The 18,224-nt window shown below is 35.2% G+C and overlaps 1 protein-coding gene across 1 annotated transcript in view; it reads left to right on the top strand.

The window, feature by feature from the left end:
• Positions 1–18,224, top strand: part of ERC2 (ELKS/RAB6-interacting/CAST family member 2) — a 959,419-nt gene that overhangs the window by 440,699 nt on the left and 500,496 nt on the right. The gene's annotated exons all lie outside the window — the stretch shown is intronic.

Below are 18,224 nucleotides of genomic sequence, written 5' to 3'. Positions count from 1 at the left end.
GTGAATCACTTAACCCAAATGTGTTCTATGATTAAGGAAAGCATCCAATGGTATTAGGGGACCAGAGGAGTTTGTCAACAAAGGATAGAAATTGTTGATGGCTATCTTGAAACATCGATCTGATATGTGAGATTCAGAAATTACACGAGGGGAAGCTGCCTTGGACAATAAAAGAACAAAACACATTCTAGATCTTAATAGGAAACAAAAGTGCATAAACAAAAACAGACTGCTTCTTTAAATATCCAATTTCAGAACAAGACTAGCCTCCCAGGATAGTTTAAGGAACCCTGAATCTAATTGGGAAAAAAAGTGGGTTTACATTTTCTTTAGTGTCAGGCTAGCAGATGAGATTGAATTTTTGACACTTTGCAGAAGACAGACTTCTTTCCATCAGCCGAATGAATCTGGGGCCTGCGTCATTATTTTATTTTGTAAATTCTGCATGTGCTATACTCAGACCACTCAAATGCAGATGGTTACTGCTGGAAGGAATGAACAAAGTTAATCTTTGAAAAGAAGAAAAATGAAAGGCTTGCTTAACCATTTCAACTCCTCTTTCCCGCCCCAGCATTTAAATCACAGGCATAATCTTTTTGTGCTTCTTTTCTCCTAATACCTTTAAGATCCCATGAAGTTATTTTACCATCAACTTGAGTGGAAGAGAATATACAGAGTCCGTTTCCTTTATGCTGAAGCTCTGTCCACTAGCATTTACCAAGTCCTGTTATTTTTATGGGGACTTGTTATATTTTCCGCCTCTTTGTCTTATCTTCAACATTTAATGGGCTCCAAGTGAAGATAGGCTATGGATAGGATTTTTTTTTTAAATTTATTTATTTATTTTAGAGAAAGAGTGAGAGAGAGCTGGGGGAGGGGCAGAAGGAGAGGGAAAGAGAGAATCTTCAAGCAGACTCCCCACTGAGTGCAGAGCCGGACTCGGGGCTTTTTTTTTTTTTATCTGTTATAGCCACCCAGGTTAATTTCTTTTTTTTTTTTAATTTTTTATTGTTATGTTAATCACCATACATTACATCAAGCCACCCAGGTTAATTTCTAAGGAGGTGTCAATCATGTTTGTTTGTTTGTTTGTTTTAATTTATTATGTTTGGTTAGCCAACATATAGTATATTGTTAGTTTTTGATGCAGTGTATGATTCATTAGTTGCGTATAACACCCAGTGCTTATCACAATGCCTGCCGGACTCGGGGCTTAATCCCAGGACCCCGAGATAATGACCTGAGCTGAAATCAAGAGTCAGCGGCTTAACTGACTGAGCCACTCAGGTGCCGCTGGATAGGATTTGTCGTAAGTAACTGGGGACTTCCCATTTAGAGAGCCATATAGGGAGATTGGATCTATCTCATAGAAGATGACCCTATCAAATGCAAACACCACTGATAGATATGCTATTTGAGAGAAGGAAGGTACAAGGGAGGAGGTTCTCTCCCTTCCTCCCTCCCTCCCCAGCCTCTGCCTGGATCCATGATCTGGGGATGCTTTTTAAATTCCCCAACCTTTGAAAAATAACTTCAGTTATGAGAGACTAAGGGAAAATATTGCCAATCTGTTTGTTTGTTTGTTTAGAGAGCAAGGGGCGAGGGGCAAAGGGAGAGAGAGAATCTTAAGCAGGTTCCACAGCCAGTGTAGAGCCTGATGCAGGGCTTGAGCTCACCACCCTGAGACTGTGACTGAGCTGAAATCAAGAGTCAGACGCTTAACCGACTGAGCCACCCAGGTGCCCCCCCCCCCCACTTTTTTTGTTTTTTGGAGAAGAATGATGATTGAGGGAGAAATTATTTTCCATATTCAGTTTGATGTAAAATGTTTCAGTGCCAGTAATTTTTAAAACTCTGGTCCATGGACTATTTGATCAAAGTGACCTGCCGCACTTATTAAATATGTGGGTTACCAAACCTCCCCCTGGACCTAATGAGTCAACACCTCTGTTCCTGGAACCCAGGAATCTGCATTATCAGCTACCCAGATGGTTCTTGTATGTGGTCAAGTTGGAAGCCACACTATTTTGCATAATTTTTATAGTTTAATAATTGAGTAAATTTTTGCAGATGTATGATTGATTCATTACAACATAATGAATGATAGGAATAGATGATCCCTTTTGGACCCCTGACTGTATTTAGTGTGTAAATTATTAAGATGCTGGTGTCTCTCAGAGATTGCTGAATTACATTCTTGGGGGCTTTTTATCCACCATCCCTTTGGTCCCGTGAAGAGCATAAGTCATTTTGTCACAAAAAATTCTTGAGAAGGGATTTGGTCTTAACCTCATGAAAACTCTTCATTTCCAGAGATCCTTTCATGATTAGCTTCCAAAATATTTGAGATAAATGTTAAAGATGCTCAGAATTACTGTATAACATTTGTGAAGCTCAAGCAGGATACTATGAATTTAGTTAGAAAGACACATAAAATTTTATGTCCTTAAAGAAATACACATGAAATGAAGGGGAGTGGGGGGACAGGTAAGATGTATCTTTCAGGTCCTGCCAGGGCCATTTAAGGCTGGGCTTTGCAACTCTTGCCAAGTACAGATAAAGCACGTTGTTTAAACAATCAATTGTAAAAATCAAAGGAAAAATACTGTTACAGAATAATCATCCAATTGGTCATATTCATGTACCTAACTGAGGAAATGTTACTATTCCTTTATATTTCTTGTTGTTTCTAAGATGAAAATAAAAAGTTAATTTGCCCATCTTGCCTTTAATACATGTATGTAACAGAGCCCCCTTTTAGGGATAGCACTTTAATCTGTTTCACAAAGCTTTTATTCCAATTGAAAAAGAATTCTGATACACTGTTGTGTTATTTTACAAATTATATTGATAATAAGATTCATACATACTGAACTTCAGGATTAATGTTCATTTTTCTAATCTTCCATAAATACATTCTCTAGCCACCAGAACTATTACTTTGGTGGTTTCTATTTCCAGCATATGTTACTATGTTTTTGAAATGGAACATTTGCAGTAGGGGACAGAACATTTAGCATGAAGGATACTAACCAATAACAAAATAAATTGTCTGCAAATAATGATGTAGGGTGCTTTGACATAATGTTTCTATTTTTCAGTCTAGTGGTTCATCTCCTTGTCCTTCTTCTGGGTTTGTATTTGATTTGGGGAGAAAGAGCCAGGATTTGTTTATTTAGGAAGTAGATGCAAGAGTCCAAAAATGAACCGCATCCTAATCCTCCCCTCAGTGGCTCTTATAACAACATGGTGGGGAACTTTTTGAAATGCTACCTCTTCTGAGGAGGAAATTTTCTGCACTGTGATTATTTTATCCTATTAAGTATTTCTTAAATTAAATTAAAGAACATAGAATACTTTAAGTTGGAAAATAGTTGTTTGAGTACTAGGTAGAGTGCTGTCATTTTTTCCTAAATGCATACATACTTTTAATTTCAAATTCAGTTTCTTCTATTATTTCATTTTTGAACTCAAAAGAAATAAATCTTTCTTTTTTATTCCCTTCATGGGCTTCAAATGTTTAGCTCATAAAATTATATAATCTCTTAAAAAAACAAAAGACCATAAGCCAAATTTAGAATTCAAAACAAGAACTATAAATAAAATAATTCTTTAAAAAAAATAGCTTCCTAAAACCCCAAGAAGACAGTCAAAATTGTGAAAAGACATCAACTTGAAGTAATTTAAATTACACATTTTTATGGCTGTCTTAGAATGACCTTGAGAAAATATTTTCTAAAACGAATTCTCTCTGAAATAATTTGTTTAGACAGAGTCTTAAAGAACAAACTCTCTTGAAGTGAATTGTTTTCTTTGATGCTGCTATTTTCTTGCAAATTCCAAAGGATAGAACCTTTGGTTTTAACTTAAGATGATGAAAGTAATTTTCCTTTGAGAACTAGATTTTTGGCTGAATTGAAAAGCCTGTCTGCAGGTGAGATTTAATTTAATCCTTTGAGTACTTAAGAAGCATTCCTGAGACAGTGGCCAAAAAAGTGGCAAGATTAGCACTTTGTTTATTGACAGTGTGTGGACAGGAAAAGACTTTTATCCCAAAGAGTTTAATGATTTTGTGTGTGTGTGTGATCTTAATGGCAATTTTTAATTACTAAAATATTCATTATTTAAATAGCCAAAGATTATATGATACACTTAAAATTTAAAGTTAGTTGCAGTTGAATTGCAGCCTAGGAATTCAAAAGCAACAAAACAAGCATGAAAGGCACGTAGTATCTTGCTAACTAAATTTTAAGTTTAGAACAGAGTTAGATAGTGGAAAATGAATCTATAAGTATTAAAAGAAAATGCATAAACGGAAATCTATGGAAGATCTGTTGTGTAGTGGAAAATGAATCTATAAGTATTAAAAGAAAATGCATAAATGGAAATCTATGGAAGATCTGTTGTGTAGTGGAAAATGAATCTATAAGTATTAAAAGAAAATGCATAAACAGAAATCTATGGAAGATCTGTTGTGTAGTGGAAAATGAATCTATAAGTAAAGTATTAAAAGAAAATGCATAAATGGAAATCTATGGAAGATCTGTTGTGTCTTTCTTGGAATCAGAATCATCTATATATGGTTTTCATGAGGCTTTAAAGATTTTATAAAATGTTTTTTTTATTTGTCCCATTATTTCCTTTTTAATTCCTGTTTTCTATGAATGTTTTGTGTGTTCCAAGAAGCAGACCAATTTTTCTGATGTCAGCTACTATTTGAATAAATAAAAAAGTCCATAAATATGAAAGGTATATGCATGGTTAGAACTTGATACAAAAGCTATATCATGTATATAGCTATGACTTTCAGATAAAATTAGTGTCATAAAAAATTCTTAATTATTTCCTTTTCAGTGTGTGTGCAAATGTACTTTTGCTACATATAATGATTCCCTTGTTTATGCTTTGCTTTTTCTTTTATTTGGGGGCAATACAAAATATTAAAACATTGGAATATTTTGACTCTAAATTTGATGGGTTTTCAGGGTTTTTTTAATGTGGAAAACAAAAGTAAAATCTTCTTTCTGACTATTATGACATTCAGCAGAAATTAGTTTGCACAGTATTAGAAGTTTTTTCTGTTTAGAAGGCTCCAGACCTCTTAACCACCCTGCCATGCTCTCAGTAGATTTAGCCATGATCAGCAAACCATCGAGATCTTGTCCATAGTAATCATTTATTAATATTTTTACATCATGAGAATTTCTAGATGCTCCCTTGGACTTTGCCTGTCATTTTATCATTGGACAGTTTCAGGATGTTCCATTTTAGAACAATTTGGGGATGTTTTAAATTTGCTGCCTATTCATTTTATGTCTAAAGGAAAAATTACACAAAATTCCATACTATTTGGGAACATGCTGTCTTGGTTAGGGTTTGGATCACATTTTAAAATTAGTTTTAAAGGAAAGGAAGTCATATAAGTGCTCTGGAATTCAGATAAGCACCAAGCATGGGAAGCAGGCACTTTTATTTTAGAGTGCTTATCCTTTCGGGTCAGACTGCTGATGATAAAAAAGCATTCTAGACCTTTAATATTGATTATGCATTTTGGGGAGCTGTTTTCTTTCCTGCTTTCCCTCTGTCCATTTGAATTTGGACTTTGGTAGAATTGCAGCATGCAGTATCTCAAATATTCCACAGGGTGTCATAATATGGTTGTTTGTTCTCAGAAACACTGTCTAGTGGGAGGTAGTTTGAGCCAAGCCTCATCCAGTATTTAAAGGGCTGGTTCATTTTTGTTACAGTCAAGAATTATTTACTGAGGACCTACTATGTGTGAGCTCCATGATAAGAAATGCATTTGTTAATGGTATCATATAAATCCTTTTCTTCACTTTGTGTTTGGCATTTTGGCCAAGAGAGTATTTACCAATACAGTGAGTTTGCTTGAGTTTGTTTGAATTTACTTGCTGTGTAGCTTCATGCCACTTGGGAATGAATCTCAAATGGAGTCAGGTTTGGAAACTACTCAACTACCCAGCCAGCTTCTGGCTCCCTTCCCTCTATCATTTGGTGGGAATAGATCCCTAGGTGTCACAGTGCAGGAAGGGGGCTGAGAGTTACTGCTCTAAAGGCTTCTGGGGTTGCCATGGGGAGGCTGAAGCAGGGCTGGGGCCTGAGTTGGACAGTTTGAATATGAATTCCCCCTTCACCACTAGTTGTCTGGGTCACCTTAACGAGTTTGTTTGCTTCTTTTCATTTTAAATCCATGATGGGATTTTGAAGAGCAAATTAAACAATCCATTTCTAAAAAGTGTTTGGTAGCTTCCAGTTTTGGGACAGGATAGCATAAACTCATATTTCCCTTCTCCTTCTCTCTAAATACAACTTAATTTAGCTTGTCTGGAAATAATTCAACAGACAATCATAAAAGAACCCTGAAAGTTGGGAAAGAAGAAGGAGGATTGGCTAGGGGCCTCAGGAATTGAAGAACACCATGATGAGTTCCCTGGGTTTTGTTCTTGTTCTTCATATATCCCTGCCTGGGATGTGTAGAGCCCTATAACCCTGAACTGCCAAGACAAAATAGATGAAAAGAAGGAAGGATGAAGGAAGAGAGAGAGATTGGAATGAAAGAGGGAGGAAGGGATGAAGAGAAGAAGGAAATGCCTGTTCTCTCTGGCCAAAGGACTGGGAAAGGGAAGCCCAGCTGGGACTTAGCTCTGGCCCAGTCTGCCCACAATAGCATTGCTAGCAGAGTCCACTGAACCAACACATTACCCATCTCACACCTGCCAGCAATGGCAGGCTCACACTGCCCACAGCAGTTTCATCAGTGGAGTAAGGGCAGCTCAACCTATTCCCAGCCCCCAAGTCCCTGGTAGCAGTGAACTATCCTGTCCCTAGCAGCAATGTCAGCAAACCATGGAGGTCAGCCAGAACCCACATGCTAAACTGAAACAAGGTGACTGCTTGCTCTAATAGAAGATATAAATAGGAAAACAAAACAAATCTTCTAACATATATTCAAAATGTCCAGGATATAATAGAATATTACTTGTCATACCAAGAACCAGAAGAGTCACAATTTGCATGAGAGAAGACAACTAATGCCAACACAAAGATGAACCAAATATTAGAATTATCTGACAAAAATTTTAAAGCAATTATCATAAAACTGATTGAACAAGTAATTACAAATTCCTTTGAAAAAATAAGAGAGCCTTACTGGAAGGATTCCATAGTAGAGTGGAAATGACAGAAGATAGTCTGTGAACTTGAGGACAGATCAATAGAACTTAATCTGAACAACAGAGGAAAACTAGACTGGAAAATAAATGAACAGAGCTCAGGGAACTGTGATTCTATAACAAAAGATCTAACATATCATCAGAGCCCCAGAAAGAGATGAGAAAGAATATGGGGCTAAATAAATATTTGAAGAAGTAATAGCTGTAAACTTACCAAATTTGGCAAAAGATATAAACCTACAGATTTAAAAAGATGAGTGAACCCCAAATGGGATAAGCCCAAAGACATATCACAATTAAATCTCTAAAAACTAAGACAAAGAAAAAAAGTCTTAGAGCAACCAGAGAGAAAGTACTCAATATTTATTTGGGGGGGGGGGTGGATACCAATTCAAATGACTGTATTTTTCATCTGAAACCATGGAGGCCAGACAGAATTGGCATATTATTCAAGTACAGAAAGAAGAAAACTGCCAGTCATAAATTCTCTATCTGGTGAAACTATCCTTTGGGAATGAAGAGGGAAATAAAGACATTTTTAGACAAAGGAAAACCAAGAGTATTTGTCACTAGCCCATCTACCCTTGAACAATGGTTAAAGGAAACTCTCTCTAAACAGCAAGGAAATGATAACAGCAGGATTTGAACTTCAGAAAAGAAGAAAGAAGAGTGGAATGGAAAAAATATGGATAAACATTTTTAACTATCTTCATCCTTATAATTTTTAAAAATTATATTTGACAGTTGAAGCAAAAATTATAGCAATATCTGTTGTGGTGCTCAGTGTATGTAGAGGAAATAATGAGACAACTGGATTTAAAAGGTGAGGAAGGTAAAAGGACCTTAAGTAAGTGTGATTTTGGTACTTCACTTGAAGTGGTAAAACATTTATATCAATAGGTTATGACATGTTTCATATGTAAATTGTACCACATACAGCAATTGCTAAGAAAATATGCAAAACCGTATACTCAAAAATAGTATAAGTAAATGAAAATGGAATCCTAAAAAGTTATCCATTAACCTTCAGGAAGGCAAAAAAGAAATGGAGGAAATGGACATAAAACAAATAATAAAATGGCAGGCTTAAGCCCTAATATATCAATAATTATTTTATGTAAATGGCCAAAATATACCAATTAAAAGAGGTTATCCAAGTGGATCCAAAATAACCCAAAACAAACAAAAACCCCCCCAAACCCATGAATAAATTATATGCTGTCTATAAGAAATTCACTTCAAACACAATGACATGGTAGGTTGAAAATAAAAGAATAGAAAAAGATATATCATGTTCACTTATTTGTTTTTTTAGAGAGAGCAAGAGAGAGAGTGTTGGGGGAGGGGCAAAGGGAGAGGGAGAGAGAATCTTAAGCAGGCTGCATGCCTAGCATGGAACCCAACACAGGGCTAAATCTTACATCATGACAACACAGGGCTAAATCTTACATCATGACCTGAGCCAAAATCAAGAGTTGGACACTTAACCGACTGAGCCACCCAGGTGCTCCTAACATTAATTTTTAAAAAGGAGAAATGGCTACATTAATATCAGATTAGGTAGACTTCAGAGGAAAGAAAATTACTAGGAACAATAGGAGACATTATATAATAAAAGAAGTAATCCACCAAGAAGACATGGTGATCCTCAATGTGTATGCACCAAAAAAATATATGAAATAAAAACTGATAGAACTGAAAAGAGAAATAGACAAATTCACGATTATAGCTGGGGACTTCCACACCTCACTATCAGCAATTGATAGAATTAAATACAGAAAATTAGCAAAGAAACAGATGAACTGAATAACTCTATTAACTAGCAAGAGCTAATTGACATTTGTAGAACACTCTACCCAACAATTATGAACTATACATTTTTTTCAAGTGTACATGTAACATTCATTAAGATAGAGCATATTCAGGGTTGTAAAACAAACCTGAACATATTTAAAAGAATTGAATTCATACAGTATGTTCTATGACCAAAATGGAATCAAACTAGAATTCAATAATAGAAGGATATGAAAATCTACAAGTAATCCATGGTTCAAAGGTACTAAGTAGCAGTGCCTGTTTGGCTCAGTTGGTAAATTGTGTGACTCTTGATCTCGGGGTTGTGGGTTTGAGCCCCACGTTGGGTGTAGAGATTACTTAAAAATATAAAAATCTTAAAAAAACACAAAGATGCTAAGTGAATAATAATCCATGCCTGAAAGATGAAGTCAGAAAGGAAAAATATACATATAGCCGAATGAAAATGAAAATACAACATATCAAAATTTGTGGGATGCAGCTAATGCAGTGCTGCAAGGGAAATTTATAGCATTAAATGGTTACATTAGAAAAGAAGAAATGTTGCAAATGAATAATCAAAGTTTCTACCTCAATAAACCAGAAAAAGAACAAAATAAACCCAAAGCAAGTATAAGGAAGAATAATAGTAGAGCAAAAATCAATAAAATTGAAAACAGGGAAACAATAGAGAAAATCAATAAAATCCAGCAATACTGATAAAGATAAAAGAGAGAAGATGAAAATCATCAATATCAGAAATGAAGCAAGAAATATCATTACAGATTGTGTAGCCATTAAAAAGTTGATAGAGGAGGGGAGTCTGGATGGCTCAGTTGGTTAAGCATCTGACTCTTGGTTTTGGCTCAAGTCATGATCTCATGGGTCCTGAGATCGAGCCCTGCATTGTGCTCCATGCTCAGTGGGAAGTCTGCTTGCTCTGCCCCTCCCCCAACTCACGCGCATGTGTGCTCTCTTTCTCTTTAAAATAAATAAATAAACCTTTAAAAAAAAGTTGATAGAGGACTATTACAAACAACTTTATACTCATAAATTTGACATCTTAATAGAAATGGTCCAATTCCTCAAAAACCACAAACTATCAAAACTTAACCAAGATGAAATACATAACCTGAATAATCTTATAACCATTAGATAAATTGAACTTTTATTTTAAAAACTCCCACAAGAGATATTTCCAGGCCCAGATAGCTTCACTGGAGAATTTTACGAAACAGTTAAAGAATTAACACCAGTTATACTTAATTTCTTCCTGAAAAGGGAAGAAAGAATATTTTTCAACTAATTTATGAAGCTAGTATGACCTTGATACTCAAAACAGAAAAATACAGTAAAAAAACAAAAACAAACGCAAAATCCCCCAAAACCAAAACCACAAACCACTATGTCTCATGAACTTAAATAAAAAACCCTCAACAAAATATTAGAAAATAAAATGCAAAAATTTATAAAAATAATATATCATGACTAAGTGGGATTTATCTCAGGTATGCAAGGCTGGTTTAACATTTGAAAATCAATCATTGTAATCCACTGTATGAACAGAATAAAGAAGAAAAATGTGACCATATTATTTACATAGAAAAGCATTTTATAAAATGCAACACTCATTTATGATTAAAAAGTCTAAGCAATTTAGGAGTAGAGGAGAACCATCTCAACTTGGTAAGGAACATATACAAAAATTCTGCAACCAACATCTGTCTTTCACTACTAAGACTAAACATATTTCCCTTAAATTCAGGTAAAAGGCAAGGATGTAACATAGTACTCTGAAATTCTCACCACTGTGATAAAAAAAAAAAAAAATTGAAAAATAAAACCATCCTTTTTTGCAGATCAGCAGGGAGCCTGCTTCTCCCTCTCTCTCCCTCTGCTTGTGCTCTCTCTGTCAAATAAATAAAATCTTAAAAAAAAAAAAAACCCACAAAACCTCCTAGTGAGTTCATAAAATAAGTTCAGTAAAATCTCAGGATATAAGATCAACAAACAAAAATTAATTACATTTCTATATGCTAAAATGAATATGTGGAAACTGAAATTAAAAACAGAATTTCATTTATAATAACTCCAAAGAAAATGAAATACTTAGAAATAAATTTACCAAAACATGTACAGGATCTGTATGCTGAAATTTATAAAATGTTAATGAAAAAAATCAAAGAGGACCTAACCAAATTGAGATAATGTACTGTATTCATGGTTTGGAAAACTCAACATATTAAAGGTGTCACTTCTCCCCAAACTGAGCTATAAGTTTAATGAAATTCCTTTCAAAACCCCAAGGGTTTTTGTTGAACATACACAGGCTTATTATAATTTTTTGTATGGAAATGCACAAGCCCTAGATTAACTTAAAACATTCTCGAAAAAAAAAAGGTTACAGTTACAATATAACTGATGTAATCAAGACAATCTCCTATTATTGGAGTGATAGATAGGTGAGTGGAACAGAATAGAGAATCCAGATATATACCCACACGGATATGCCTAATTGATATTTTACAATGGTGCAAAGACATTTCAATGGAGGAAGAACAGCTTTTTTTTTTTTTAATAAATGGTGTTTGATCAATTGGACATCTATAGGCAATAAAAATGAACATTGACCTAAACCTCACATCTTATACAAAAAATTAACTCAAAGTAAACCATGGACTTAGATGTAAAATATGAACCTATAAATGTATTAGAAAAACTATACGATAAAATCTTCAGAATCTAAGGCGAAGTAATGATTTCATAGAATTGACATTAAAAGCATGATCTCTAAATTGGACTTTCTGCTCTATGAAACATCCTGTTAAGAGGATGAAAAGAAAAGATACAGACTGGGAGAAAATAATTGTAAACCATATTACAAAGGATTGGTATCTAGAGTACTCTCAAAGAACTCTGAAAAGTCAACAGTAAAATAAAACCAAAACAATCCAATTACAAAATGGCTGAAAGGCATGAACAGATATTTACTGAAGAGGATGTACAGATGGCAAATAAGCACATGAAAAGATGTTCAAAGTCATTAACCATTAGGGAAATGCAAAATAAAACTACAATGAGATGTCACTATACATCTATCAGATTTACTAAAACAAAAAGTAATGATAACACCCAAAGTGTGTGGGAATGTAGGAAAACTAGATCATTCCTACATTGCTGGTGGGAATGTAAAATGGTACAGCCACTCTGGAAAACAGTTTGGCATCTTATACAGCTAAATTGCAAGTCCCATGACCCAGAAATTTTACTGTGGTGGTATTTATCTCAGAGAAATGAAAACTTGTGTTCATAGAAAAAACTTACACATGAATGTTCATAGTAGCCTATTTGTAATAGCCCCAAACCAGAAACAACCCAAATATCCTTTAACAGGTAAATGGTTAAACAGGCTGGTATAGCCATTACCATGGACTACTACTTAGTAATAAAAGAGAACAAACTATTGATAGACATAACAATTTGGATGGGCTTCCAGAGAATCATGCTGAGTGGAAAAAACAAACAGACAAACAATGCCAAAGGTTATGTTATATACTGTGTGCCTACGTTTATGTAACATTTATGAAATGATAAAGTTATAGAATGGAGGACTGATTCATTGTTGCCAGGGGTTAGAGATGGGGACAGAGACAGAGGTAAGTGGGTACAATTATAAAAGGACAACACAAGGGATCTTTTGGGGGATGGAATTGTTCTGTATCCTGACTTTGGTGGTGGTCACGTGAATCTATACACGTGATACAATTGCATGGAACTAAATACAGACACACACACACACACACACACACACACATACACACACACCAATGAGTGCATATAAAAATGGTGATAACTGAATAGATCGATGGGTTGTATGAACATCAGTTTCTAAGTTGTGATACTGTGCTATAGTTATGCTAGATTTTACTACTAGAGGAAACTGGGTGACAAGTGTAAGGGATCTCTTTATACTATTTCTTACAACTGCATGGAAATCTCAATTATCTCATTATAAAATGTTAAAAAAAAACAAGCATTTAGAACAATGCCTGGCTTGTAGTGAAGAGGTCTCGTACATACAGTACCTATTTTATAAGCTTAAAAAGTTTACTTTTATTTTAACTTTAGGCCATGTAAAAATGGCTGCATCAGAAATGCCATGTTAAAATGTCACACATCCCATTATAATTAATTCTTCAGATCTGGATAAATTTCTCTTGCAGAATTCTTTGTTTAAGGAATCTTTTAAAAAGACTATTATGTTTTTATTGTAGATGAAATATATGGGTATAGTACTCAGAATTCTAGGATGGCCCTCATGACATGGGCTCCCTGATGTTATGTCAATGTTTGGATTACATTTTATGCAAAAGGGAATTTGCAGATGTAATTAAGGTTGCTATTCAGTTGACCTTGAGTTAACCAAAAGGGAGATTATCTGGGTGGGCTTGAACTAATCACTTGAGCATTGTAAATCTGAGTCTAGAGGTCAGAGACAGAAAAGTCAGAAAAATTCAAAGCATGGAGGAGGGAATTTGACATGTAAGAAGTGCTCTGTTGTTTTGAAGATGGAGAGGGTCATGTAGCAAGGACCTAAGACAGGTTCTAGTTGCTGAGAGCAATTGCTAGCCAATAGCCAGCAATGAACTGAATAATGCCAACAACTTGAATGATCTTGAAAGAGGACCCCAAGTTCCAGATGAGAGCTCAGCTTGATTGATCCTTTGATATCAGCTTTCTGAGTCCATAGGCAGAGAAGCCAATTACACCATGCTTGAACTTCTGATCTACAGATTGTGGGGCAATAAATTCATGTTGTTTTAACCTGCAGAGTTTGTGCTAATATTTCATGCAGTAATAGAAACCCAATACAATGGGTTGATTTAAATCTTTTTATTTATTTTTAATTTTAAAAAGATTTTATTTTATTTATTTGAGAGACAGAGCAAGAGCGAGAGAGCACACAAGCAGGGGGAGGGGCAGAGGCAGAGGGAGAAGCAGACTCCCCATTGAGCAGGGAAGCCAGATGTGGGGCTTGATCCCAGGACCCTGGGGTCATGACCTGAGCCAAAGGCAGACACTTAACTGACTGAGCCACCCAGGTGCCCCTAAATCTTTCTATTTAAATCCATGATTTAGAGGATCTTATACTAGCAACCAGTTTTGCCTTTTCCTTGGTGTTATGTAAAGGGTATTTCTAGAGGAGGATTCTGGGAAGATGGAGGAGTGGGAGGCACCAGGAATTTGTCTCTCCATCTAGACAATGATTGCACTGTCAGAATCTGTCTGATGTAACTATTTTGGAACTCTGGAGTCTATTGAAGGGTTGCAACTTCCAGGGGAAGGCTTAGATGGTAAAATGCCATCATTTTATTAATTTTGGTCAATATTAGCTCTTAACACAGTGGAAGCTAACCATTTCCCACCCTTTAGCCAAGGGGCAGGCAGCTGAACATGTGTGCCTGGAGCAGCCTACACACAGCTTGAAGGAGCCAGAGTGAGCAAAAAGAAACCCACCTTCCAAATATCAAGGATCTGTGTTCTGATCATTGATTGTTGCTTCTGATCTCAGAGGTGCAGTCAGAGTCAGCAGCCATTGTGGTTGCACCTCTCCACATTGGTGCAAGCCCCTTCTCTGCTGAACTGACTTCCAGAGGACTTAAAGGACTCCAGTCCTTTTCCTCCTCATTCGTTTTCTCTTTTTCTCTTTTGTGAGCCATACATTGAAAATTAGGACATTCATGAGCAACTGCAGATATAAGGAAAATTAGAAAATGATGACACATACCTGGGCTCAGAAAAGACTTAAAAAGACCTTATATTTATACCTCAGACTGATCTTTGGCACAGAGATAGCCTACAAAAACAACGAAATTAACAAAAACAACAACAACAACAAACCCCAAACAATAAAAACAGTAAAAAAACCCAAAAAACAAAAAACAAAACAAACAAACAAAAAAACCCAACAAACCGTGGGAAGTGGGGAGAATCTGATTTCCAGAGTTATCACATCCAGTTTTCAACATCAAAAATCACAAGTCATACAGAAAGTAGAAAAGTATGGTGTAATCAAAGGAAAAAAAAAAATCGACAGAAACTGGCCCTGAGAAGACTTGATGACAGATCTACTAGACAAAGATTTTAAAACAACACTCTTAAAGATGCTCAAAGAACAAAAGGGAGATGCAGGGGAAGTAAAGAAAAGAACGTAAGAGCAAAATTGAAGTATCAGTGAAAAGATAGAAAACTCAAAAGAAACCAAAAGGAAATTCTGGAGCTGAAAAGTACAATAACTGAAAGGAAAAATTCACTAGAAGGGTTCAAAGGCAACTTTGAGAAGCCAGAAGAAAGAATCAATGAACTTGAAACAAAAATAAATAAGATTGAAGAAAAGTAAACAGAACCTGAGAGGCCTGTGGGACATCATCAAATGGACCAACACACATATTAAGAGAGTCCCAGAAAGAGAGAGAGAGAAAGAGGCAAAGAGAATATTTGAAGAAATAATGGTTGATACTTTCCAAATTTGATTCAGGACATGAATATAAACATCTAGGAAGCTCAATAAGCATCCAGAAAGATAAATTCGAAGAGACTCACACCAAGACCCATTATAACCAAACTTTTGAAATCTAGAGACAAAGAGATACATTTGAAAACATGAAGAGAGAAGTGACTTGTCATTTACAAGGGATCCTAAATAAGATCATAAGCAGACTTCTGATCAGAAACTTTGGAGGTCAGAAGGCAATGAGTAGATATAATCAAAGTGCTAAAAGAAACAAACAAAAACAAAAACTTCTGTCAACCAAGAATGCTATATCCAGCAAAACCATTCAAGAGGAAGGCAAACCATAAAAGGCTCTTACCTATAGGAAACAAACTGAGGGTTGTTGGAGGGGGTGTTTGGGGTGATGGGGTAATTAGGTGATGGGCATTAAGGAGGGCACTTGATGTAGTGAGCACTGGATGTTATATGCAACTGATGAATCACTAAATTCTACCCCTGAAACTAATAATACACTATATGTATTATTACACTAAATTGAATTTAAATAAAAAATTAAACAAAGAGTGAGGGAAAAATTAAGATACTCCCAGATAAATAAAAGCTTAGGAGTTTGTTACCACTAGAGCTGTCCTACAAGAAATTCTTAAAAGAGTCATGTAGGGTGAAATGAAAAGACACTAGATGGTAACCCAAAGCCATGTGAAGAAATAAATATTTCAATAAAGGTAAGTATGTGGGCAATTATAAAAGCTAGTATTATTGTAATAATGGTTTGTGATTCCATTTTCTGTTTTCTACATGACCTAAGACACTAATATATTTACAAAAATTATTAGTCTAAAAACTAGTGTTATTGTAACTTTGGTTTGTAACTCTATGTTTCATTTTCTACATTAGGTAAGAAACTAATGCATTTAAAAGAATTATTACTTGTGTTTGGGAACACACAATGTATAAAGATAGAATTTTATGACATCAGCAACCAAAAGGAGTGGAGATGGAGCTGTAAAAGAGTAGAATTTTTGTATGTTATTGAAGCTAAGCTGGTATAAATCCAAAGTGTTAAAATTAAGTGTTACAAATTTAGGATGTTACAAGTAATCCCCATGGGTAACCACAAAGAAAATAGCTGTAGAATATACACACACACACACACACACACACACAAAATGAATATAGAATTTAATCATTTCACTACAAAAAAATCAACTAAGTACAAAAGAAGATAGTAATGCAGGAAATGAGGAACAAAAACATTATAAGGTATACAGAAATAAATAGCAAAATGACAGATATAAGTTCCTCCTTTTCAGTAATTACTTTAAATGGATTAAACTCTAATTGAAAGACAGAGATTGGCAGAGTGGACTAAGAACAAGAAAACAAACAAACAACCCCTCCCCACCACCCGCACCATGATCCAACTATATGCTATTTATAAGAGATTCACTTTAGATCCAAAGACACAAATAGATTGAAAGTGAAAGGATGGAGAAATATGTTCTATGCAAGTAATAACTGAAAGAGACAAAACAGACTTTAGGTCAGAAAAATTTACAATAGACAAATAAAGGCCTTACAAATTAATGGAAGTTTCAATACTAGAAGATATGACAATTACAGGCATTTATGAAACTAATGCCAGACCATCAAAATATGTGAAGCAAAAACTGACAGAACGGAAAGAGGAAGAAGATAGTTTTGCAATAATAGTTGGATATGTCTGTACTCCACTCTCAATGTTAAAATAATCAGAGAGAAGATAAGTAGGGTAATAGAGGATTTAAACAACAAAATAAATCAATAAGATCTAACAGACATATTCAGAACACTCTATCCAACAATGACAGCATGTGCATTCTTCTCAAGTGCACATGGAACATTCCCCAGGCTAGACCATATGATAACCCACACATTATGTCTCAATAGATTTTAAAAGATGGATATCATAGAGGGGCGCCTGGGTGGCTCAGTCATTAAGTGTCTGCCTTCAGCTCAGGTCATGATCCCAGAGTCCTGGGTTTGAGCCCCGCATCAGGCTCCCTGCTCCGTGGGGAAGTCTGCTTCTCCCTCTCCTACTCCCCCTGCTTGTGTTCCCTCTCTCACTGTGTCTCTCTCTGTCAAATAAATAAAATCTTAAAAAAAAAAAGATGGATATCATAGAAAGTATCTTCTCTAACCACAAAAGGATGAAGTTAGAAATCAGTAACAGAAAAACTGGAAATTTTGCAAATTTATGGAAATTAAACAACACACTTTTAAAAAATGAATGGATCAAAACAGATCACGAGAAATGAAAAAATACTTAAAGGCGAATGAAAACAAAAGAAGTGCAATGTACCAAAACTTAGGGAATGTAGAGAAAGCAGTATTAATGGGGGAATTTACACATCAAAAGAATATCAGCAGAGTAAAAAGGCAAGCCACAGAATTGGAGAAAATATTTATAAATTGTATATGTGACAAGCAGACAATGCAGAATATATAAAGAATTCCTAAAGCTCAACAACAACAACAACAAATCAAACAATGTGATTCAAAAATGGGCAAATGGCTTGAATAGGCATTTCTCTCAAGAAGATATACAGATGGTTACAGCTTTGTAATAGAGCTTGAAGTCTGGAATTGTGATGCCACCAGCTTTGCTTTTCTTTTTCAACATTCCTCTGGCTATCTGGGGTCTTTTCTGGTTCCATACAAATTTTAGGATTATTTGTTCCATT

The sequence above is a fragment of the Phoca vitulina genome, unplaced genomic scaffold (genome assembly GCF_004348235.1).
Source record: "Phoca vitulina isolate PV1807 unplaced genomic scaffold, GSC_HSeal_1.0 scaffold13, whole genome shotgun sequence".
NCBI classification, from domain to species: Eukaryota; Metazoa; Chordata; class Mammalia; order Carnivora; family Phocidae; genus Phoca; species Phoca vitulina.
The sequence above is the reverse complement of the archived record's forward strand: the minus strand, read 5'-3'. Positions and strand labels throughout refer to the sequence as shown.